Below are 25,768 nucleotides of genomic sequence, written 5' to 3'. Positions count from 1 at the left end.
GAAACATTGACGTGGATGAGAGACAGGTGTAAGGCTGGTGATCCCATACCCTTGCCAGTACAGACAAGTACAGACACATCTTGGAGTCTTGATATTTAAAAACATTTCAGGCAGACAGCAGGACAGTTGCATCAATTGCCCTCCTCTCCCATTTCCTCATAGTGTTTTTGCACATTAGTAAGGCTTCATCCATGCAACACACAGGATGCGGCTTGGCATTTTAATTTTAATATTCAAGAGGTTGATGAGTGACAGGATTAGAACTTGTGCTCCCACACCCCATCCAGTACACACAAGGCACAACTTAGAGACCTATCTTGTAGTCTTGATATTTCTAAACATTTTAGGCAGACAGCAGGACAGTGACATCAATTTCCCCCTCTTTCCCCATAGAGAGTTTGCACAGCAGTGAGGCATGGTTCATGCAACACACAGAATGTGGCCTGGCATTTTAATTTTAAAAATCAAGAGGTGAATGAGTAACAGGATTAGGCTTCTTGCTCCCACATCCCTTGTGTAACAAGACCTGAACCAGCATTTCTAGCTTTACTATAGACAGCAAGATGACAGAAAAGCATAGGCCTCTTGCTTCAAGACCCCTGGCACTACAGGGAAAAAATAATTTGAAGACTCTAATTGGAGTCTCCACATTTACAAAAATTAAGGTCAGACATCAGGAAAAGAGGCAACAATTGGCACAGACTACAAATTGTGAAATGCCGCAACAAGGATGCGTGGGACTGGCTCTGTAACAAGGTCAGAACCAGCATTTTTGTCTTTACTAGAGACATCAAGATGACAGACAGGTGTAAGGCTGGTGGTCCCAGACCCCGGCACTACAAAATTGCCTAATCTGTACAGTCTGGTACTGGGGTGGCAAACTTATTGGACAGCCATGACTTGTTCATATTTATGAAGGTTAGGCTGTCTACACTTTCAGAGGACAGTCATATGGGATTATCTATCAATACACCAGCAGCAGCGCTGAAGACACACTCTGAGAAAAAAGCTAGGTGCTGGATAGGACAAAACTTCCAAGGCATGACTGGCGAGCTCAGGCCACTCAAACAAAATGCAAAAGGGTACAATCCCCCTTATGGCATTAATTTTGAGCTCTAGATACTCCTGCACCATGCGTCAGACTTCTAATCTGTTTTGCTGGTGCATGTGATGGTCTAAAAAATGTCTGCAAACCTAACAGAAATTGCTTCTGCCACTTTTATCTGCTGCTGCTAATGTTTTTGTTTTCATGACGCGACGTTCACGTTCAATAATGTACATTACTGATTTTTGCTCTTGAAGAAGGGTTATACAGATCTGAAATGCGTAGAACAATAAAATCCTATGTCTTAATCCCCATTGATCCTCAGTGACCTTCTTCTGGCAGCATGGAATAACCCTTTTCTTCCATCTGTTCCAATGCTATCTTCCTGGGTTGTGCAGCAGCCTTCATCAACACGTGGTTATAGTGGTTGTGTCTATAACACAACCACGCCAGGTTAGTGCATCTAATTAAATTCTTTCTGGTACCACCAGATCAGACACCATTAATGCCCCCTTCTATGTCATTTAAGTTTTACAACATATTTTGTAGTCTTGACATTTAAAATGCTTTCAGGCAGACAGAACTACAGTAGCATCAATTTCCTCCCTCTCAATAGGGCTTTAAAAGAGCAGGGAGGTACGCTGCATGCAACAAATTCTTGTGAGAGTACCTTTTCTTCATTGCATTTGCAGAAACGCCTGCATGTGCTTGCATCAGCTCTTGATTGCTGAGCTGCGGCCTTTCCAAATGGAGAATTCATTCATCTGTGTATGCATGGGCAGCAACACTGCCAAACTAAGGTGCAAATGAGCTACTCTAATTCTGATGATGTCATTACAGTCAACATGAAAAAGATACCCTGTCTTTCCATCTCACACGTAAAGAGTAGAGATGAGCGAACCGGTCGCGGTCGGCTCGAGCTCGGTTCGGCGAACCGAGGTCTGGTTCACGTTCGGTTCAGCGAACCACTCGAACCACATAGGAAACAATGGGAGGCAATCACAAACACATAAAAACACCTAGAAAAGACCCTCAAAGGTGTCCAAAAGGTGACAACAGCTCACAACACAACACAAACACATGGAAAAGTGACAAGGAGATATACTCATGCGAAAACAAAAGAGCTAGACAAGGAAAAAGAGAAGGAGACACAGATATATGAGTATATGCAAGGGAACATCGATGCCATTACTGTGCAACTTGAGCCCTGCTCATTTTAGGCTTCCAATCTGGATAAATTGCCTGAGCTCACCACGTACGCCTTGGGGATCTTGTCGTGTCCCGCAGCCAGCATACTTTCGGAACGTGTCCTCAGTGCTGCTGGGGGTGTGCTGACAGATAAGCACACGCATCTGTCCACTGACAATGTGGACAGACTAACGTTCACCAAGATGAACAAGTCATGGCTCTCAGAGGACTTTTCTTCCCCTGGGTCAGCCAGGGGAGGCGAAAGGCAAGCATATTTTTTAGAGTGCTTCATGCAAAGCATCTTTTTCATCTTGAAAATGGGGGTCAACTGATGCCAGTCAAGTGGGGTGTGTGTGGCCCAATTAGTGGAAACGAGGGAGACTGTGGTTGGAGTCCCCTTGCTTTTGAAAAAAGAACCAAGATGAACAAGTCATGGCTCTCAGAGGACTTTTCTTCCTCTGGGTCAGCCAGGGGAGGCGAAAGGCACGCGTATTTTTAGGAGTGCTTCATGCAAAGCATCTTTTTCATCTTAAAAATGGGGGTCAACTGATGCCAGTCAAGTGGGGTGTGTGTGGCCCAATTAGTGGAAATGAGGGAGACTGTGGTCGGAGTCCCCTTGCTGTGTTTTACATGCTTTTAGAAGGGCATGACATGGCTTAGAGGTTGACTTTCAGCATCTGCAAACTGTTGGCTACCAAAATGCTGCCTTTACAACCTTTTAAACTAAGGATTTTCGAGACCTTATGCCAATCACAGTGCCCCAAGAGCCGATGCCCAGGCGCCACTCCTTCTCCAACAAAGGCGTGCATGCGCTACACCAGCATGTTGCACCAAACTTCACCGCTTCTTTAAAAAAACTCTGTGTGACAGAGTGCATTTCACCACAGATACTTGGCCCAGTATGCATGGACAAGGGCATTACATGTCGCTGACTGGGCAATGGGTTACTATTGGGAGAGATGGAGAAGGGTCTGCTGTACCAGTCTTGCCATCCCCACGAGTTGTGTCAATCCTTCCTCTGTATGTAGAAGTTAATACACTGCTTCTGCCTCCTCAACCTCGTGTGGGTCCTCCATCTCGGCCCAAACCCTATGTGGTCAGGCCACCCTTCCTTGTAACTGCGCACAAGGAATCCCACACACCTCCTCACTATGCTGGCAGCAGAGCTCAATGCCATCAGGCGGTCATTACTTTGAAATGTATGGGAAATGTAAGTCACACCGCTGAGTAGTTGTGGACGGTTAGCTCTGGAGACCGAGTTTCATCAATGGTTGTCTCCACTCAACCAGCAGTCAGGGAAGGCCGAGTGCGACAATGATGCAAACATGGGTGCGGCCCTTCGCCGTGACAATGTGACACACGTGCCTTGTGTGGCTCACGTGTTGAACCTGGTTGTCCAGCAATTTTTAAAGCACTATCCTGGCCTACATGGCCTTCTGCAGAGAGCACGGTTCCTTGATCCACACACTCAGATGGGCTGTAAAGGATAGGCTAGAGGGAAGCCACTCACCAAGCAGGACCTCCAGAACCTTGAAACCCTTTAACCCCTATAAAGGGATTAGGAATTACACAGGGCCCAAGGTGATTAATACCTGTGGAAGTCTGCAGTTCCAGAGAATAGTAGTCAGGCAGGGTCAAAACATTAATTGAGGAACAGGAACAGAATGGGACGGCCAAGACTTAATCAGAAAACAAGCAGAGGTGAAATGCGAATCGGCCAACAAGGTACATAAACAGCAAGCAGGAAAAGTAGTCAGGTAACAAGCACACAAAATCATAAAACTGAACTGGGGGTAAAAGTAACCAGAGGTTCATAGCTATGTCTGGCAGTGGTTTGCAGACAGGATGGGCATAAAAAAGGTGTGGTTGTAGCTGAATGATGGTACTTCATCTGTGAGATACCCACCACCTACATTCAGCCAGAGAATCTGCATCTGTCAAGGTAATGCAGCCCAGTGGGTGAGCATAACCTGCATCCACCTGCGCCGCTGGCATCTACTCCTCTCCCATCATCAGCACTATGCATGAAAGGAACATGTTGTCACCTGGCGACTGGAGTACAAATTGACGGAGCGTACTCCGTTGGTGACTTAAAAGCCGTGTGCGGCAATGATGCAAACCTGACTGCGGGCCATCATCAGGGCAATGTGACACACGTGCCTTGTATGGCTCACATGTTGAATCTAATTCTCCAGCAATTTTTAAAACACCATCCCGGCCTACATGGCCTTGTGCAGCGGGCACGCTCGCTATGTGCTCACTTCCATCGTTCGCACACCGCAGCTCAATAACTTTCGTCGCTACAGAAGTCTTTAGGTCTGGTGGTTAAACGCCTGAAATGCGATGTGCCGACACGCAGGAATTTGAATCTGCACATGTTGCAGCGTTTGTGGCAGCACCGCCGAACCCTGCTGCAATACGTTATGACATATAGCCTGGGCTAACTTGATCCAGAGGTGGTGCAGATCACGCTGCTGGAGTGGTGTCAGATCAAGGACCTATGCACCCTTCTACACAGTTTACAAATGTCGACGAAGATGTTTAGCACTGGCAATGTCATTCTCAGCGTGACAATTCTGGTCATCTACATGATGGAGCGCACTGTAATTATTATTCGGAGTCAGGTGTTGGGACAAGAGGAAGGGGAGGAAGTACAGGAGGAGTCATATGCGGAAGGGATAACAAGATCTACAAGGTCCAGACGGTCAGCGACACCTAGGCGGCAGTCATGGTGAGGGAGAGGAATTAACAAGGACGCATAGTATCAGCAAAAAGTGTTGAGGAAGGTGCAGGAGCCCATGAAGAAATGGAGGACGAACTGGCGATGGGCATGGAAGACTCAGCAGATGAGGGAGAGCATGCTCACATTTTGGTTATGCGAGGTTGGGGGGAGAGGGCAGAGGAAGGAGGCACGATTCTCACCTCTCTGCCACCAACACACCAAGGACTTGGTCCTCCTGGATGCACAAGACACATGAGCGCCTTCTTGCTGCACTACCAACAACATTACCATCGGATTGTACGAATTCGAAGTAATGCTGACTACTGGGTTGCCACACTGTTAGATTCCCGGTACAAGACAAAACTTGGCAAAACAATTCCTGCCATAGAAAGGGACGCACAAATACAGGAGTATCAGCAGAAGGTGGTACGCAATCTTAGATTTGGTTTTCCACTAAACACCAGTGCTGCACAGAGTGAATCTTAATGCTTTGTCATGGATAGGAGGAAATGGTCTTTTACTTGTCCACATCTGAGGGACCGAGGGCTGGCTGCTTTGCTGAGATGGCGTTGAGTATAGTGTCCCTGCAGAGTTGCACTTTTGGTCATATGCTAAATGAGTTGAAAAAGGACAGATGCTGGTGGAAAGGGGAACAGGTGTGTTGGAAAGGGGAAAAAAGTTTTTGTCCGTGGGTATGGTGGTTAAGCAACAGTAACATTTGCTGAAGAAACACCATCTGTTACGGTGGGACTGGCAGATTTGGATAAGGTGGTATATACTATGTTACCGCTATATAAAAAATATTAATAAGAAAAGAAAGAGAAAGGTATATATCCCCATCAGCAGTCAGAGTCCACTGTGCTCCCAGATGGAAAAGGAGAGGTTGGCAATAGAGATGAGCGAACCGGTCCCGGTTCGGCTCGAGGCCGGTTCGCCGAACGGGGGTCCCGTTCGAGTTCGGTTCGTCGAACGTTCGACGAACCGAACTCGAACGTATAGGCTATAATGGGAGGCAATCACAAACACATAAAAATGCATTATAAATGTACACAAACAGTTAATAAACATTGCCATAACACTTACCGGTCCTCGCGATCCCTTCTGCACTCTGTCTCCTGCCGCTATTCCATCCGATGATCGCTGAATCCTCCCGGTGACCTGCACTGCCAGCAGAGAAGCAGGACCTATCGTGACGTCAAAATAGCCATGTGACCAGTCACGTGGCTATTATCTCATTGGCTACAGACTGGTCACATGACTATGACACGTCATGTAGGACCTGCGAGTGCATCTCTCCGGTACACGGTGCACATATGTGTATCGCCGTGTACCGGCGACATGCTCTAGCACACGGTCGACTCCCCGTTCCGTTAGGGACCGGCTGACACAGCCGGTCATTAACGGAGATCACCGTTGCCATAGCAACGCAGTTAGCGGTGACGTCACCGCTAACCGCGGCTCCGGGAGCACCGTTGCTATGGTAACGCGTCTGTCAGCGTTACCGCTGTTACCGCTAGCAGCCAGCAGTGATCACTCACGGAGTGAAGGCTGCACGCTGCTTCCCGATTGTAGTGAGCATTGTAGTTAGGATGGAGGTTCCCCAGCCCCAAGTGATGCCCCTCACTACAATCGTCACTACTACTACACTAGAAAGAAAGAAGACAGAAGAGCAGGATCGTGGAGGGGGTGACAGGGGGTAATAAAGATGGAGTCTCTAATGTGTCTGTGTATTTATTTCTATTAAAGTATTTTTTCTCTGTGTGGTGTCTTTTTTTAACCCTTTATTGGAGATTCTTAATGGCCGGGTCAAACGTGCCTGACATTAAGAATCTCTGGCTTAATACTGGCTGGTAAAACAAAGCCAGTATTAACTCATGATTACCCAACAAGCCACCCGGCTCCAGGGCTGTTGGAAGAGTTGGATACAGCGCCAGATGATGGCGCTTCTATGAGAGCGCCATTTTCTGGGACGGCTGCGGACTGAAATCCGCAGCAGAGGCGCCCACAAACCTCGGGCTAACCTGTGCTGCGGATTCCAATCCCCAGCTGCCTAGTTGTACCCGGCTGGACACAAAAATAGGGCGAAGCCCACGTCATTTGTTTTTTAATTATTTCATGAAATAAGTGAAATAATTAAAAAAAACGGGCTTCCCTATATTTTTGGTTCCCAGCCGGGTACAAATAGGCAACTGGGGGTTGGAGGCAGCCCGTGGCTGCCAGCTGTACCTGGCTAGCATACAAAAATATGGCGAAGCCCACGTCATTTTTTTGGTGGGCAAAAAACTTCTGCATGCAGTCCTGGATGGAGTATGCTGAGCCTTGTAGTTCTGCAGCTGCTGTCTGCTCTTCTCCATACAGACAGACAGCAGCTGCAGAACTACAAGGCTCAGCATACTCCATCCAGGACTGTATGCAGAAGTTTTTTGCCCCCTGAAAAAATTATGTGGCTTCGCCATATTTTTGTATGCTAGCCAGGTACAGCAGGCAGGTACGGCTGCCCCCAACCCCCAGTTGCCTATTTGTACCCGGCTGGGAACCAAAAATAAAGGGAAGCCCTTTTTTTATTATTTCATGAATTTCATGAAATAATTAGAAAACAAATGACGTAGGCTTTGCCCCATTTTTGTGTCCAGCCAGGTACAACTAGGCAGCTGGGATTGGAATCCGCACCACCGGTTGGCCTGAGCTTTCTGGGCCCCACTGCTGCGAATTGCAGTCTGCAGCCACCTCAGAAAATGGCATTTTCATAGAAGCGCCATCTTCTGGCGCTGTATCCAACTCTTCCAGCACCTGCCTGCTATACCTGGCTAGCATACAAAAATATGGCGAAGCTCACGTCCTTTTTTTGTAGCTTTTTGGCAAAAAAAAAAAAAAAATGCTTCCCTGGATTTTCCATTGCCAGTGAAGGTAACACCAAGCAGTGGGGGTTAGCAGCCAGTAGCTGCTTGGATTACCCTTAGCTAGCAATACAAAAAATGCAGTGGGAGCTAACATATATTTTTTTTAATTATTTATTTAAATAACTAAAAATAAAATGGGCTTCCCTGTATTTTGATTGCTGGACATCACAGTGCTGTAAAAATAAATCTTTAAAAAAATGACGTAGCGCTCCGCGGTATTTTTGATTCTCAGCGCAGATAAAGCAGACAGCTATGGGTTGCCACCCCCATCTGCCTGCCGTTACCTTGGTTGGCAATCAAAATACAGGGAAGCCCATTAATTTTTTCTATTTAAAAAATAGTTAAAAAAAAAAAATTACGTTGGGTCCCCCCATTTTTGATAGCCAGCTAGGGTAAAGCAGACGGCTGTAGCCTGAAAACCACAGCTGGCAGCTTTACCGTGGTTGGGGATCCAATGTGGAGGTCCCCTCAGGCTCTTTTTTATAATTATTTTATAAATATTAATAATTACACAATAAAAGTAGGGGACCCCCCAAATTGGATCACCAGCCAAGGTAAAGCGGACAGCTGTGGTCTGGTATTCTCAGGGTGGGAAGGTCCATAGTTATTGGGCCTTCACAGCCTAAAAATAGCAGGCCGCAGGCACCCCAGACGTGGCGCATCCACTAGATGCGCCAATCCTGGCGCTTCACCCCAGCTCATCCCGTGCCCTGGTGCAGTGGCAAACGGGGTAATAAATCGGGTTGATACTAGCTGTAAAGTCACCTGAGATCAAGCCCAGCAGTTTGTGATGTCATGGCGTCTATTAGATACCCAACATCATAAACTGTCAGTACTAACAAAAACAAAAAATCGACAAAAGAAATTTATTTGAAAAAACAGTCCCCAAAACATTTCCTCTTTCACCAATTTATTGTAAGAAAAAAAATAAAGGGGTCCCACGACGACTCTGGACCGTCTAGAATATGGGGGGGAGACACTCAGGGAACGTATCCCCCATTTTCTAGGAGTGCGGACCCTTCATGTGAGGAGTGTGGGTGCAATGAATCTGCACTCACTCTCCCCGGGTCCACAGCAGCAGAGTCCATGTCGTAATGGTTGCTACCAAAGCTGCAATGCCCTGCTCATGAGGTAAGGGCATGCCTAATCAGGAGAACTACTGTAGAGGAAGCTCTGCTCACTGGTATATAGGTGCTCAGAGGTAATAATAGATAAAATTAGTGAGTAACCTCGGCACTCTATATCTCCCAGACTAAGTCAGTAAGTCACAACGGATAGTAATGCAAAATCACTCTTTATTGGTCCGTATTAAGAAAATTTTTTTTTCATAAGCATATATGTTTTTGTCCAAAACAAGTTACAAATGACGTTTCGGCCTGAGCCTTCGTCAGATTGGACTTATCTGCATGTAATCATGAAAAATGACAATAATCAGTATCACATAAGAGTGAGAGAACAATAACATAAACTCGAACAATGTAGAGGTACAATTGGGATGCAGCAAAAAAATTGCAACACAGCAAGAAATGAAACACATGATACAAATGTCATAATACAGTACAAGGACAATATAGTAATGACAAATATGGGGTCAGAGTAGACTTAGACAGCTCTGGTACGAAAGAGATGTCAATCATAAAGTAACATGTGCAGTAGGTGTAGAGCTACACTATGCATGGCAGAGCTAATGGGTAGACCGACCATAGAAAAAGTAGAGAAAAAGTGGAGAAAAAGTGGAGAATAAGTGGAACATAAGAGGAGAAAAAGTGGAGAAAAAGTGGAGAAAAAAGTGGAGAAAAAGTGGAGAAAAAGTGGAGAAAAAGTGGAGAAAAAGTGGAGAAAAAGTGGAGATTAAGAGGAGAAAAAGTGGAGAAAAAAGTGGAGAAAAAGTGGAGAAAAAGTGGAGCATAAGTGGAGAAAAAGTGGAGAAAAAGTGGAGAAAAAGTGGAGCATAAGAGGAGAAAAAGTGGAGAAAAAAGTGGAGAAAAAGTGGAGAAAAAGTGGAGCATAAGAGGAGAAAAAGTGGAGAAAAAGTGGAGAAAAAGTGGAGCATAAGAGGAGAAAAAGTGGAGATTAAGAGGAGAAAAAGTGGAGAAAAAGTGGAGCATAAGAGGAGAAAAAGTGGAGAAAAAGTGGAGAAAAAGTGGAGAAAAAGTGGAGCATAAGAGGAGAAAAAGTGGAGATTAAGAGGAGAAAAAGTGGAGAAAAAGTGGAGAAAAAGTGGAGAAAAAGTGGAGCATAAGAGGAGAAAAAGTGGAGAAAAAAGTGGAGAAAAAGTGGAGAAAAAGTGGAGAAAAAGTGGAGATTAAGAGGAGAAAAAGTGGAGCATAAGAGGAGAAAAAGTGGAGAAAAAAGTGGAGAAAAAGTGGAGAAAGTGGAGAAAAAAATGGAGAAAAAGTGGAGAAAAAGTGGAGAAAAAGTGGAGAATAAGAGGAGAAAAAGTGGAGAAAAAGTGGAGAATAAGAGGAGAAAAAGTGGAGAATAAGTGGAGAAAAAAATGGAGAAAAAGTGGAGAAAAAGTGGAGAAAAAGTGGAGCATAAGAGGAGAAAAAGTGGAGAAAAAGTGGAGAAAAAGTGGAGAAAAAGTGGAGCATAAGAGGAGAAAAAGTGGAGAAAAAAGTGGAGAAAAAGTGGAGAAAAAGTGGAGCATAAGAGGAGAAAAAGTGGAGAAAAAGTGGAGAAAAAGTGGAGCATAAGAGGAGAAAAAGTGGAGAAAAAGTGGAGAAAAAAGTGGAGAAAAAGTGGAGCATAAGAGGAGAAAAAGTGGAGAAAAAGTGGAGAAAAAAGTGGAGAAAAAGTGGAGAAAAAGTGGAGAAAAAGTGGAGAAAAAGTGGAGATTAAGAGGAGAAAAAGTGGAGAAAAAGTGGAGAAAAAGTGGAGCATAAGAGGAGAAAAAGTGGAGAAAAAAGTGGAGAAAAAGTGGAGAAAGTGGAGAAAAAAATGGAGAAAAAGTGGAGAAAAAGTGGAGAAAAAGTGGAGAATAAGAGGAGAAAAAGTGGAGAAAAAGTGGAGAAAAAGTGGAGAATAAGAGGAGAAAAGGTGGAGAATAAGTGGAGAAAAAAATGGAGAAAAAGTGGAGAAAAAGTGGAGAAAAAGTGGAGCATAAGAGGAGAAAAAGTGGAGAAAAAGTGGAGAAAAAGTGGAGAAAAAGTGGAGCATAAGAGGAGAAAAAGTGGAGAAAAAAGTGGAGAAAAAGTGGAGAAAAAGTGGAGCATAAGAGGAGAAAAAGTGGAGAAAAAGTGGAGAAAAAGTGGAGCATAAGAGGAGAAAAAGTGGAGAAAAAGTGGAGAAAAAGTGGAGAAAAAGTGGAGAAAAAGTGGAGAAAAAGTGGAGATTAAGAGGAGAAAAAGTGGAGAAAAAGTGGAGAAAAAGTGGAGCATAAGAGGAGAAAAAGTGGAGAAAAAAGTGGAGAAAAAGTGGAGAAAGTGGAGAAAAAAATGGAGAAAAAGTGGAGAAAAAGTGGAGAAAAAGTGGAGAATAAGAGGAGAAAAAGTGGAGAAAAAGTGGAGAAAAAGTGGAGAATAAGAGGAGAAAAGGTGGAGAATAAGTGGAGAAAAAAATGGAGAAAAAGTGGAGAAAAAGTGGAGAAAAAGTGGAGCATAAGAGGAGAAAAAGTGGAGAAAAAGTGGAGAAAAAGTGGAGAAAAAGTGGAGCATAAGAGGAGAAAAAGTGGAGAAAAAAGTGGAGAAAAAGTGGAGAAAAAGTGGAGCATAAGAGGAAAAAAAGTGGAGAAAAAGTGGAGAAAAAGTGGAGCATAAGAGGAGAAAAAGTGGAGAAAAAGTGGAGAAAAAGTGGAGAAAAAGTGGAGCATAAGAGGAGAAAAAGTGGAGAAAAAGTGGAGAAAAAAGTGGAGAAAAAGTGGAGAAAAAGTGGAGAAAAAGTGGAGATTAAGAGGAGAAAAAGTGGAGAAAAAGTGGAGAAAAAGTGGAGCATAAGAGGAGAAAAAGTGGAGAAAAAAGTGGAGAAAACGTGGAGAAAACGTGGAGAAAAAGTGGAGAAAAAGTGGAGAAAAAGTGGAGAAAAAGTGGAGCATAAGAGGAGAAAAAGTGGAGAAAAAAGTGGAGAAAACGTGGAGAAAAAGTGGAGAAAAAGTGGAGCATAAGAGGAGAAAAAGTGGAGATTAAGAGGAGAAAAAGTGGAGAAAAAGTGGAGAAAAAGTGGAGAAAAAGTGGAGAAAAAGTGGAGAAAAAGTGGAGCATAAGAGGAGAAAAAGTGGAGAAAAAAGTGGAGAAAAAGTGGAGAAAAAGTGGAGAAAAAGTGGAGATTAAGAGGAGAAAAAGTGGAGCATAAGAGGAGAAAAAGTGGAGAAAAAAGTGGAGAAAAAGTGGAGAAAAAAATGGAGAAAAAGTGGAGAAAAAGTGGAGAAAAAGTGGAGAATAAGAGGAGAAAAAGTGGAGAAAAAGTGGAGAAAAAGTGGAGAAAGTGGAGAAAAAGTGGAGAAAAAGTGGAGAAAAAGTGGAGCATAAGAGGAGAAAAAGTGGAGAAAAAAGTGGAGAAAAAGTGGAGAAAAAGTGGAGAAAAAGTGGAGATTAAGAGGAGAAAAAGTGGAGCATAAGAGGAGAAAAAGTGGAGAAAAAAGTGGAGAAAAAGTGGAGAAAAAAATGGAGAAAAAGTGGAGAAAAAGTGGAGAAAAAGTGGAGAATAAGAGCAGAAAAAGTGGAGAAAAAGTGGAGAAAAAGTGGAGAATAAGAGGAGAAAAAGTGGAGAATAAGTGGAGAAAAAAATGGAGAAAAAGTGGAGAAAAAGTGGAGAGAAAGTGGAGAAAAAAATGGAGAAAAAGTGGAACACCCTTTGGTACATTTCATGTGGCACTAAGGGGTGCTTAGCTTTGTATTTAGCCAAAAAAATGAAAAAAAAAATGACATAGGGTTCCCCCTAGTTTTGTAGCCAGCTAGGGTAAAGCAGACGGCTGCAGCCTGCAGACCACAGCTGGCAACCTCACCTTGGCTGGTAATCCAAAACTGAGGGCACCCCACGCTGTTATTTTAAATTAAATAAATAATTAAAAAAAAAAAACACGTAGGGGTCCCCCAAAATTGGATCACCAGCCAAGGTAAAGCAGACAGCTGGGGCCTGATATTCTCAGACTAGGGAGGTCCATGGTTATTGGAATCTCCCCAGCCTAAAAATAGCAGGCCGCAGCCGCCCCAGAAGTGGCGCATCCATTAGATGCGCCAATCCTGGTGCTTCGCCCCAGCTCATCCCGCGCCCTGGTGCGGTGGCAAACGGGGTAATATTTGGGGTTAATACCAGATGTGTAATGTCACCTGGCATCAAGCCCTGGGGTTGGTGAGGTCAGGCGTCTATCAGATACCCGACATCACCAACCCAGTCAGTAATAAAAATAAATACACGACAAACACATTTTTATTTGAAAAAACACTCCCCAAAACATTCCCTCTTTAACCAATTTATTAGATTGAAAAACAAATCCAGGTCTGGTGAAATCCAAGGGGTTGCCATGACGATGCACACTGTCCCAGTCAATGAAGAGCAGGATGTTCCCCATTGGCTGGGAGAGCAGTGCAGTGACCTGAGCTAACATCAATGGGTCAGCCCAGGTCACTGCAGGGCATGACAAGTGCTGCTGTCAGCGAGGTACATTACCTGCGCTGATCTCCAGCACACTGACAGCCCCTGTCACTGAGGTCAATGACCGGCGCCTTCACATCAAGTATCGCGAGAGGTCCGTGACGTCACCGCCAGTGTCAGTCTCGGGTCGGAAGCGAGAGGTGATGTGACAAGCGGCGGCCATGGAGGACAGTGACAGCGCTGAGGTCGGGATGGCGGGACTTCATCACCGCAGGTAAGCCGAGCGAGCGAGCGAGCGGGCGGGCGGGCGGGTGGATGTGTGTGTGTGTGTTTGTGTATGTGTATGTATGTGTACATGCCGCGGGCAGGAGGGGGTGGAGCGAGCTGAGCGGGAAAGTGTGGGCTTCCTGCACGTAACTAAGATAAACATCGGGTTACTAACCAAAGCGCTTTGCTTGGATACCCGATGTTTATCTTGGTTACCAGCTTGTGGCAGGCTGCCAGCGATGGCTCCTGCTCACTGTAGCTGTAAAAAGCCCTGCTTTTTGCTGCTAGAACCGTTCTCGAACGTATCTAGAACTATCGAGCTTTTAGCAAAAAGCTCGAGTTCTAGTTCGATCTCGAACAGCCCAAAAATCACTCGAGCCGCGAACTGGAGAACCACGAACCACGAACCGCGCTCAACTCTAGTTGGCAACTGGAAGGTTAGGTGGAGGATACAGAGCTGTGTGGCTATGAAACTAATAGTAGTCTGAACCTAGTTAGACACCACTCGGATCTGGAGACTGGGAGCCCTGTTAGCGTCACAGGGTCCACACGCCCACCCAGCCCAGGAACTCCCTGTTAACAACGCAGGGGCCATTGAGTACGCTGACCGTGTGCGTAGGGGCCACACCTGTGGACAGCAGGCGCATCAGCAGCAGCAGGCCTGTTAATGCCAGTGGGCTACACAAGCAGGACTGGTAGGACAGGAGCTGGTCTTAACCTTTCTGCGTTACCAACTGTGGTGGCGGCCTGCATCGACGCCCTATCCCTGCCTACCTCTGGCTTAAAGCCGCAATGGGTTCAACACATGGAGGTGTGCTCTTTCGGAGCATAATAGAAGACTGCGCACCTCCTTGTTGGCTCCAGCCCCTTTTTTAACCTGGGTCCGACCCAAACCAGGGTGGACCACAATGCACCTCCTGGAGACAAAAGCAGAGTGACACGTCATGAGGGGAATAACTAGCGTCCTATTTGGAACCGCAACTTCAATGATGTCCTCATGGCTGCCACGACCCAAACACCTCACCAATAGAGTTAAGCACGGTTCGAGGTTTGAGGTTCGCCGGTTCGCGTGATTTTGGGGGGTGTTCTAGATCGAACTAGAACTCGAGCTTTTTGCTAAAAGCTCGGCAGTTTGAGTTACGTTCGAGAACGGTTCTATCAGCAAAAGCAGGGCTTTTTACAGCTACAGTGTGCAGGGAGCCATGGCTGGCAGCCTGCCAGAAGCTGGTAACCAAGATAAACATCGGGTATCCTTTTATCTTTTGTTAGTAACCCGATATTTACCCTGGTTACGCGTGCAGGGAGCCGACACTTCCCCGCTAGGCTCCGCCCCCTTCTGAACTCAGCATGTACACACACACACACTCACACTCACCTGTCCCCAGCCATGCAGTCCCCGGCACTGACGTCCTCAGCGCCACATGGCCCCGCTAGGCTCCACCCACTTTGCACTCCGCCGCCCGCACACATGGCCCCGCTAGGCTCCACCCACCTCTCACCCGCACACATTACCTCGCTAGGCTCCGCCCACCTCCCACCCGCACACATTAAAGCGCTAGGCTCCGCCCACCTCGCACCGCACACATTACCCCGCTAGGCTCTGCCCACCTCGCACCGCACACATAGCCTCGCTAGGCTCCTCCCACCTCGCACCCGCACACATTACCTCACTAGGCCCCGCCCACCTCGCACCGCACACATGGCCCTGCTTGGCTCCGTCCACCTCGCACGCGCACACATTACCCCGCTAGGCTCCGCCCACCTCACACCTGCACACATTACCCCACTAGGCTCCGACCACCTCGCACCACACACATAGCCCCGCTAGGCTCCGCCCACCTCACACCGCACACATAGCCCCGCTAGGCTCCACCCACCTCACACCCGCACACATTGCCCCGCTTGGCTCCGCCCACCTCGCACCCGAACACATTATCCCGCTAGGCTCCGCCCACCTCACACTGCACACATAGCCCCGCTAGGCTTTGCACACCTCGCATCGCACAATTACTCCGCTAGGCTCCGACCACCTCGCACACGCACACATTACCCCGCTACGCTTCGCCCACCTCGCACGCACACATAGCCCCGCTTGGCTCCGCCCACCTCACACCCACACACATTACCTTGCTAGGCTCCGCCCACCTCGCACCCACACACATTACCTCGCTAGGCCTTGCCCACCTCGCACTGAACACATGGCCCCGCCCGGCTTACCTGCGGTGATGAAGTCCTGCCCACCTCAGCGCTGACACTGTCTTCCATGGCTGCCGCTTCACATCTGTCACTGCGGCCCGAGACTGTCACTAGCGGTGACGTCACAGGCTCTCGTGATACTTGGCTGTGAAGGTGATTGAAGTCAGTGTGCAGTATCAGCAGTGCAGGAGATCAGCGCAGGTAATGTACCTCGCTGACAGCAGCACTTGTCATGCCCTGCAGTGACCTGGGCTGACCTTTTGATGTTAGCTCTGGTCACTGCATTGCTCTCCCAGCCAAAGGGGAACATTCTGTTCTTCATTGACTGGGACAGCGACTATGGTAGGGATCATCATGGGAATAACTTGGATTACAGCAGACCTGGATTTGTTTTTCTTTCTAATAAATTGGTGAAAGAGGTAATGTGTTGGGCAGTGTTTTTTCAAATAAAAATGTGTTTGTCGTCTATTTTTTTTTTTTTATTACTGACTGGGTTTGTGATGTCGGGTATCTGATAGACGCCTGACCTCACCAACCCCAGGGCTTGATGCCAGGTGACATTACACATCTGGTGTTAACCCCATATATTACCCCGTTTGCCATCTCACCAGGGCACGGGATGAGCTGGGGCGAAGCATCAGGATTGGCGCATCTAATGGATGCGCCACTTCTGGGGCGGCTGCGGCCTGCTAATTTTAGGCGGGGGAGTGTCCAATAACAGTGGACCTCCCTAGTCTGAGAATATCAGACCCCAGCTGTCTGCTTTACTTTGGCTGGTGGTCCAATTTTGGGGGGACCCCTACGTGTTGTTTTTTTTTAAATTATTTATTTAATTTAAAATAACAGCGTGGGGTGCCCTCAGTTTTGGATTACCAGCCAAGGTGAAGCTGCCAGCTGTGGTCTGCAGGCTGCAGCCGTCTGCTTTACCCTAGCTGGCTACAAAAATAGGGGGAATCCCACGTGATTTTTTTTTTTTAATTTATTTATTTATTTTGGTAAATACATGGCGAAGCACCACTTAGTGCCACATGAAAGGCACCAAAGGGTACAAAATTACAAAATGCAGGAGAGTGGGACAATATGTGTCTTTCTGCCATTTTAATGACAGAAAAGACTGATATGAAGTTTACATGCACAAGAAAATAACAAGAGCGCTCTACGCTGTGAAAAGAAGAAGAAAATGGCACTGGAGTGAACATGTGACCGCCTCATGTAGGATGAAGCTATGGATCCTGGGTAAATTTATGTATATTCCCTCCTTCAGTTTTTTGGCAGTACAACAAAAAAACGGAAGGCACACGGATGACATACGGACCGTATACGTGTCACGCTCCCGATGTCTCGGCACTGCTCCTTACCCACTGATCCGGTCGCACCTGCATGCACCGCTCCTTACCCACTGATCCGGTCCACGTGTCCACCGGTCACGGCTGCCGCTCCTGCTCGTGCTCTCCTGTGTCCGGTCCCCAGTCTCATGTGTCTGACTCATGCTTCTGTATAGGGTTGGGCCGCGCCCACTTACCTGGTCTTGTGGGCCCAGCACTGCTGCAGCAGGATATGACATGAGGCTGTGCTGGGTATACAGTTAAGTCCAGAAATATTTGGACAGTGACACAATTTTCGCGAGTTGGGCTCTGCATGCCACCACATTGGATTTGAAATGAAACCTCTACAACAGAATTCAAGTGCAGATTGTAACGTTTAATTTGAAGGTTTGAACAAAAATATCTGATAGAAATTGTAGGAATTGTACACATTTCTTTACAAACACTCCACATTTTAGGAGGTCAAAAGTAATTGGACAAATAAACCAAACCCAAACAAAATATTTTTATTTTCAATATTTTGTTGCGAATCCTTTGGAGGCAATCACTGCCTTAAGTCTGGAACCCATGGACATCACCAAATGCTGGGTTTCCTCCTTCTTAATGCTTTGCCAGGCCTTTACAGCCGCAGCCTTCAGGTCTTGCTTGTTTGTGGGTCTTTCCGTCTTAAGTCTGGATTTGAGCAAGTGAAATGCATGCTCAATTGGATTAAGATCTGGTGATTGACTTGGCCATTGCAGAATGTTCCACTTTTTTGCACTCATAAACTCCTGGCTAGCTTTGGCTGTATGCTTGGGGTCATTGTCGATCTGTACTATGAAGCTCCGTCCGATCAACTTTGCGGCATTTGGCTGAATCTGGGCTGAAAGTATATCCCGGTACACTTTAGAATTCATCCGGCTACTCTTGTCTGCTGTTATGTCATCAATAAACACAAGTGACCCAGTGCCATTGAAAGCCATGCATGCCCATGCCATCACGTTGCCTCCACCATGTTTTACAGAGGATGTGGTGTGCCTTGGATCATGTGCCGTTCCCTTTCTTGTCCAAACTTTTTTCTTCCCATCATTCTGGTACAGGTTGATCTTGGTCTCATCTGTCCATAGAATACTTTTCCAGAACTGAGCTGGCTTCATGAGGTGTTTTTCAGCAAATTTAACTCTGGCCTGCCTATTTTTGGAATTGATGAATGGTTTGCATCTAGATGTGAACCCTTTGTATTTACTTTCATGGAGTCTTCTCTTTACTGTTGACTTAGAGACAGATACACCTACTTCACTGAGAGTGTTCTGGACTTTAGTTGATGTGGTGAACCGGTTCTTCTTCACCAAAGAAAGTATGCGGTGATCATCCACCACTGTTGTCATCCGTGGACGCCCAGGCCTTTTTGAGTTCCCAAGCCCACCAGTCAATTCCTTTTTTCTCAGAATGTACCCGACTGTTGATTTTGCTACTTCAAGCATGTCTGCTATCTCTCTGATGGATTTTTTCCTTTTTTTCAGCCTCAGGATGTTCTGCTTCACCTCAATTGAGAGTTCCTTAGACCGCATGTTGTCTGGTCACAGCAACAGCTTCCAAATGCAAAACCACACACCTGTAATCAACCCCAGACCTTTTAACTACTTCATTGATTACAGGTTAACGAGGGAGACACCTTCAGAGTTAATTGCAGCCCTTAGAGTCCTTTGTCCAATTACTTTTGGTCCCTTGAAAAAGAGGAGGCTATGCATTACAGAGCTATGATTCCTAAACCCTTTCTCCGATTTGGATGTGAAAACTCTCAAATTGCAGCTGGGAGTGTGCACTTTCAGCCCGTATTATATATATAATTGTATTTCTGAACATGTTTTTGTAAACAGCTAAAATAACAAAACTTGTGTCACTGTCCAAATATTTCTGGACCTAACTGTATAAGACTGGCCTTGCCATGTGGGCGGGGCCTGATCAATGTGTCTTGTAAGCCTTGTCTTGAAAGCTAGGTGCTCAGGTCCCCCTTGTGCCGTGTCCTGTGATTAACACTATTGACTGACATTCCTACCCAGGACCCGTGCCGGATTCCTGCACTGTCTCCAGGAACTCTGAAGCCCCAGTGACTGTTCTACCTGTCCCCTGTGGGACGCAGTCCCTGCCATGCTAGTGCTCCGGCTACCTTGCACCCAGGCCTCTGGTGGGGTGCACGGCCTAGTGGATCGACCACCCGGACCTAACAATATGGAACGGAAACGGATGGCAAAAGGATGCACCCGTGAAAAAAACGGACCGTTTTTTGCAAACCGCAAAATCGGATCGGTTGTGTGAATGTAGCCTTATTCTAATCTGCCATTTATAAACAGCAGGCAGAAATAAGTGAATAGCGCCCCCCAGCGTCAGAAAATCTCCCTGGTTTTAGGGGTAGCTGAGACCCTGGAGATCATGATTCAGGTCGGTTTGTCCGGTCCCCGCTCATGTGATCATCGGTATACACCATATACCGGTGATTAGAGTTGAGCGCGGTTCGCGGTTCGAGGTTCTCCAGTTCGCGGCTCGAGTGATTTTGGGGGCTGTTCTAGATTGAACTGGAACTCGAGCTTTTTGCTAAAGCTCGATAGTTCTAGATACATTCGAGAACGGTTCTAGCAGCAAAAAGACAAGCAAATTACTAGCTGGCTTTCCGCTGTAATAGTGAAAGTCACTCTGTGACTCACACTATTATGAAATTTCAGAGTATAGTGTGCAGGAACAACGCATTCAGATCACTGCTGTTTGGATAATGGCGATCGCCATTTTTTTTTTTTCCTTGTCTTCCTTCCCTAAGCGCACGCGTGTAGTGGGGAGGGCCACCATGTCAGCCAATCCCAGACAAACACACACCTAAGTGGACTTTTAGCCAGAGAAGCAACGGCATGTGTGATAGGATGTCCATGTCACATATCCCTGCATTATAAAAACGGACATTTTCCTCCAGCACGCCATTATCTGCCTTCTGCGTCTTGGTTTCAGTCACCGCTGGCGTAGCTCCTGTCTCCGATACTGCTGTGTACGCTCTATACACAGCGCTGTACAGAATAGGGATAGAAGTTTCTTTCAGCCCTTGTAAGGGCTAATACCGGCAGGGTCAGAGCCATAGGTGACAGTCAGGGCAGTGAAAACAGATTTTAAAAGCTACACAAGGTGACAGCGTCTGTGTAGCTAAGGTCAGGGATTTCCTCGCTGCATTTCCCCATTAGGAGGGATAGAAAGGGGGGCTTCTTTTCCTCTACCCAGACCCACAACCCTGCCACTGTACCCTCCTGCCCTTTGCACACTGAAATTCATTGTTTCTAAGCCATTATACTAGCAAACACTGAGGAAACTTAGTGGAATCCTAAAAGTGGCTGTTAGACTTCTGCATTGTCCCACTAGTGCAAAGATATTTGCAGCACGTCTGCCTGCATTGCACACTCAAACTCATTTGTTACTAAGCCATTATACTAGCAAACACTGAGGAAACTTAGTGGCATCCTAAACGTGGCTGTTGGACTTCTGTATTGTCCCACTAGTGCAAAGAAATTTGCAGCACGTCTGCCTGCATTGCACACTCAAACTCATTTGTTACTAAGCCATTATACTAGCAAACACTGAGGAAACTTAGTGGCATGCTAAACGTGGCTGTTGGACGTCTGTATTGTCCCACTAGTGCAAAGATATTTGCAGCACGTCTGCCTGCATTGCACACTCAAACTCATTGTTACTAAGCCATTATACTAGCAAACACTGAGGAAACTTAGTGGCATCCTAAACGTGGCTGTTGGACTTCTGTATTGTCCCACTAGTGCCAAGCTATTTCTAACACCTCTGCATGACACCCTCCTGCTATGTTTTTAATAAGCTATAATGATAGCAAAAAATGCTGCCATTTAGTGGCATACAAGAAGTGGCTGTTGTACTCCATTAGTTCCCCACTGGTGCCAAGCAATTTCTAGCTCCTCTGCATGACACCCTCCTGCTCTGTTTTTAATAAGCTATAATGATAGCAAAAAATGCTGCCATTTAGTGGCATACAAGAAGTGGCTGTTGTACTCCATTAGTGCCCCACTGGTGCAAATCTATGTGCAGCACCTCTGCATTGCACACTCAAACTCATTGTTACTAAGCCATTATACTAGCAAACACTGAGGAAACTTAGTGGCATCATAAACGAGGCTGTTGGACTTATGTATTGTCCCACTAGTGCAAAGATATTTGCAGCACGTCTGCCTGAATTGCACACTCAAACTCCTTTTTACTAAGCCATTATACTAGCAAACACTGAGGAAACTTAGTGGAATCCTAAACTTGGCTGTTGGACTTCTGTATTGTCCCATTAGTGCAAAGGTATATGCAGCACGTCTGCCTGCATTGCACACTTAAACTCATTTGTTACTAAGCCATTATACTAGCAAAAACTGAGGAAACTTAGTGGCATCCTAAAATTGGCTGTTGGACTTCTGTATTGTCCCACTAGTGCAAAGATATTTGCAGCACGTCTGCCTGCATTGCACACTCAAACTCACTGTTACTAAGCCATTATACTAGCAAACACTGAGGAAACTTAGTGGCATCCTAAAAGTGGCTGTTGGACTTCCATTAGTGCCCCACTGGTGCCAAGCTATTTCTAGCACCTCTGCATGACACCCTCATGCTCTGTTTTTATCAAGCTATAATGATAGCAAAAAATGCTGCCATTTAGTGGCATACAAGAAGTGGCTGTTGTACTCCATTAGTGCCCCACTGGTGCAAATATATGTGCAGAACCTCTACATGACACCCTCCTGCTCTGTTTTTATTAAGCTATAATGATAGCAAAAAATGCTGCCATTTAGTGGCATACAAGAAGTGGCTGTTGTACTCCATTAGTGCCCCACTGGTGCAAATCTATTTGCAGCACCTCTGCATTGCACACTCAAACTCATTGTTACTAAGCTATTATACTAGCAAACACTGAGTAAACTTAGTGGCATCCTAAAAGTGGCTGATGGACTTCCATTAGTGTCCCACTGGTGCAAAGCTATTTGCAGCACCACTGCATTACACCCTCACGCACATTTTGCTACGCTAATTTTATAGCAAACTCAGGGTATTCCTTGCTGCATTTGAACATTCGGAGGGATAGAAAGTGAGGCTTCCTTTACTGTCCTGGTACCCACAGAACATGGCCACTGTACCCACCTGTCCACTTTTGCCACGCTATTTAATTTGCCTAAAGAGCTGACTCTTTTTCTGCCTTCCTAAAACTGTCTGTAACACTAAGTTAGTGTTCCTTTGATGCCAAGCAAGGTACAACACATGTGCATTCTACACTCCTTTCCATTTCTGGAATGCAATTATTAACTGCAGGTAGTCCAGCCAATCTGTGACGAAGGTGCAGGTGTGGATATAATGTAGCCTGCATCCAATGTTGGTTTTCTCGATGTCTGACAGCTCAACAATACCATCTGTTTCCACTTCCAAAACAAGTGATGACCTGCCAATCACACTCCCTGTTGCGTGTAAAGGGGTGGAAGTTCAGTGTAAAAAACTATGTGAGACTGCTGTCCCCACAGTCACAGAGGATGAAGAGCACGCAGATGCACTTGATGGGGCAGGCGGTGGTTGCACAGCCCCGCTATGCCGCATTGTAGCACAGTGAAATTCACATTGCGACTTATGCTTCATTTTAAGTCGTGTACAGGGTGGGCTCCCCAGTATACAGCAAAACCAGGCAACAGGAAAAGGACTCTAGTCAGTTGGGTTGATAAATGATTGTTTAACTTTACCAAAACAAACAATAAGGACCATGCATACAATTTAAATAATTGAACAATCTATTCTGTTGCCTACTACCTGCTAATCCCTCTGCGTAGCAGTAATTGTGTGTGCGTGTGTGTGTGTGTGTGTATGTGCGAACACGACTTACCAGTGGTGCATCACAAGAGCTTCCCAGTTATCTACCTAAACATAGACAAAACACATTACCCCCCCTGAATACCCTTGTTAGCTGAAGCCTCACAGAAAAGGCAGATGATAGCAGTGTGAATGCAAACCACACAGCTCTGCAACACAGTCATGGAAATCTTGAAAAGCAACAGTCAATGCAAACATGTGGCGCTGTCCCTCTATGATTTAAACTGTACTTGACAATTTGACAGTGCAGAGGCAGCAAGTCTTATTGTCTATAAATAGTCGGCCTACCCAGAACAGATATGTGTTTTGCTAATAAAACAAAGTGTTGCGTGCCCGCATTATTGTTAGGGCACAGCCTACCGTACCCGGGTACTGTGATGTCCAGTTGCCAGAAATACAAATTTTACGCTCCTCTCACGGTAAGCAGTATAGACAGCACCGTAAGAATGTTGGTCTGTGGCACAGAATGCTGCTCACTGGCGTTACGGTACTCCTCACCAAACTCCAAAATGACTCCCCTCACAATTGAACGAAGTGGCTCCTTGCTGTAACACACACCTTTAGCTTTTCCTTCTGTTCATAGACAGCATCTCCAAGTCCACACCCGAAGAGCAATTTCTCCTCCACGTCTTAGTGTGGAGAGGCTGCTAGTGCACATGCGTGTGCCGATTTACCCCAGCCGCAGCCTAACTACAGTGTTTTGCCTAGTGAGTATGCTCAGCCTGACTGTGCCATTCCTGAGGCTAAGTCTTCATTTCGGGATACAGCGCATGCTCCCACACTTATTGCGAAAAGCCTCTTTACAAAGGTACTTGCACTCCGTGCCGGGTCTATGTCCTGTGTTGTGCCTAGACACCATGCTAAAGCTGATAGTCTTTTTTCAGAGACTGTATTTCATGCTACTGAGCATGCTCAGGCACTTACTGTATCAGAGACTAGGTCCGGTAATGAACTCTTTGGCCCTGCCCCTGATGTGGGGGGCCCATATAGACCCCAGGGCATCAGGTGTCCTGACGATGTGGCCAGGCCACTCTAAAATGGCTTGCAGAGGCCCGCCCCTATGACTTGTCACCTCATTATTGATGGTCAGACGATGACTGGTGAGGTGTTTGTGTCGTGGCAGCCATGAGGTCATTATTGAAGTTGCGGTTCCAAATAGGACGCTAGTTATGCCACTCATGACGTGTCACTCTGCTTTTGTCTCCAGGAGGTGCACTGTGGTCCACCCTGGTTAGGGGCGGACCCAGATTATAAAATGGGCTGGGGCCAAAAAGGAGGTGCACAGTCTTCTATTATGCTTCGAAAGAGCACACCTCCATGTGTTGAACCCATTGCAGCTTTAGGCCAGAGGTAGGCAGGAATACGGCGTCGATGCAGGCCGCCACCACAGTTGGTAACGCAGAACGGTTAAGACCAGCTCCTGTCCTACCATTCCTGCTTGTGCAGCCCAGTGGCATTAACAGGCCTGCTGCTGCTGATGCGCCTGCTGTCCACAGGTGTGGCCCCAATGCACACGGTCAGTGTACTCAATGGCCCCTGTGATGTTAACAGGGAGTTCCTGGGCTGGGTGGCCGTGTGGACACTGTGATGCTAACAGGGCTCCCAGTCTCCAGATCCGAGTGGTGTCTAACTAGGTTCAGACTACTATTAGTTTCATAGCCACACAGCTCTGTATCCTCCACCTAACCTTCCAGTTGCCAACCTCTCCTTTTCCATCTGGGAGCACAGTGGACTCTGACTGCTGATGGGGATATATACCTTTCTCTTTCTTTTCTTATTAATATTTTTTATATAGCGGTAACATAGTATATACCACCTTATCCAAATCTGCCAGTCCCACCGTAACAGATGGTGTTTCTTCAGCAAATGTTACTTTTGCTTAACCACCAAACCCATGGACCAAAACTTTTTTCCCCTTTCCAACACACCTGTTCCCCTTTCCACCAGCATCTGTCCTTTTTCAACTCATTTTGTATATGACCAAAAGTACAACTCTGCAGGGACACCGTACTCAATGCCATCTCAGCACAGCAGCCAGCCCTCGGTCCCTCAGATGTGGACAAGTAAAAGACCATTTCCTCCTATCCTTGACAAAGCGTTGAGATTCACTCTGTGCAGCACTGGTGTTTAGTGGAAAAGCAGATCTAAGATTGCGTACCACCTTCTGCAGATACTCCTGTATACGTGCGTCCCTTTCTATGGCAGGAATTATTTCGCCAAATTTTGTCTTGTACCAGGGATCTAACTGTGTGGCAACCCAGTAGTTAGCATTACTTCGAATTCGTACAATCCGAGGGTCATGTTGTAGGTAGTGCAGCAAGAAGGCGCTCATGTGTCTTGTGCATCCAGGAGGACCAAGTCCTTGGTGTGTTGGTGGCAGAGAGGTGAGAATCGTGCCTCCTTCCTCTGCCCTCTCCCCCCAACCTCGCACAACCGAGATGTGAGCAAGCTCTCACTCATCTGCTGAGTCTTCCATGCCCATTGCCAGTTCGTCCTCCATTTCTTCATGGGCTCCTGCACCTTCCTCAACATTTTTGCTGATACTATGCGCCCATGTTAATCCCTCTCCCCCACCATGACTGCCGCCTAGGTGCCGCTGACCATCTGGACCTCGTAGATCTTGTTATCCCTTCCGCATATGACTCCTCCTGTACTTCCTCTCCTTCCTCTTGTCCCAACACCTGACTCCGAATAATGCTTACAGTGTGCTCCA

The sequence above is a fragment of the Anomaloglossus baeobatrachus genome, chromosome 1 (genome assembly GCF_048569485.1).
Source record: "Anomaloglossus baeobatrachus isolate aAnoBae1 chromosome 1, aAnoBae1.hap1, whole genome shotgun sequence".
Classification (NCBI taxonomy): domain Eukaryota; kingdom Metazoa; phylum Chordata; class Amphibia; order Anura; family Aromobatidae; genus Anomaloglossus; species Anomaloglossus baeobatrachus.
Note: the sequence above shows the minus strand (reverse complement) of the source record.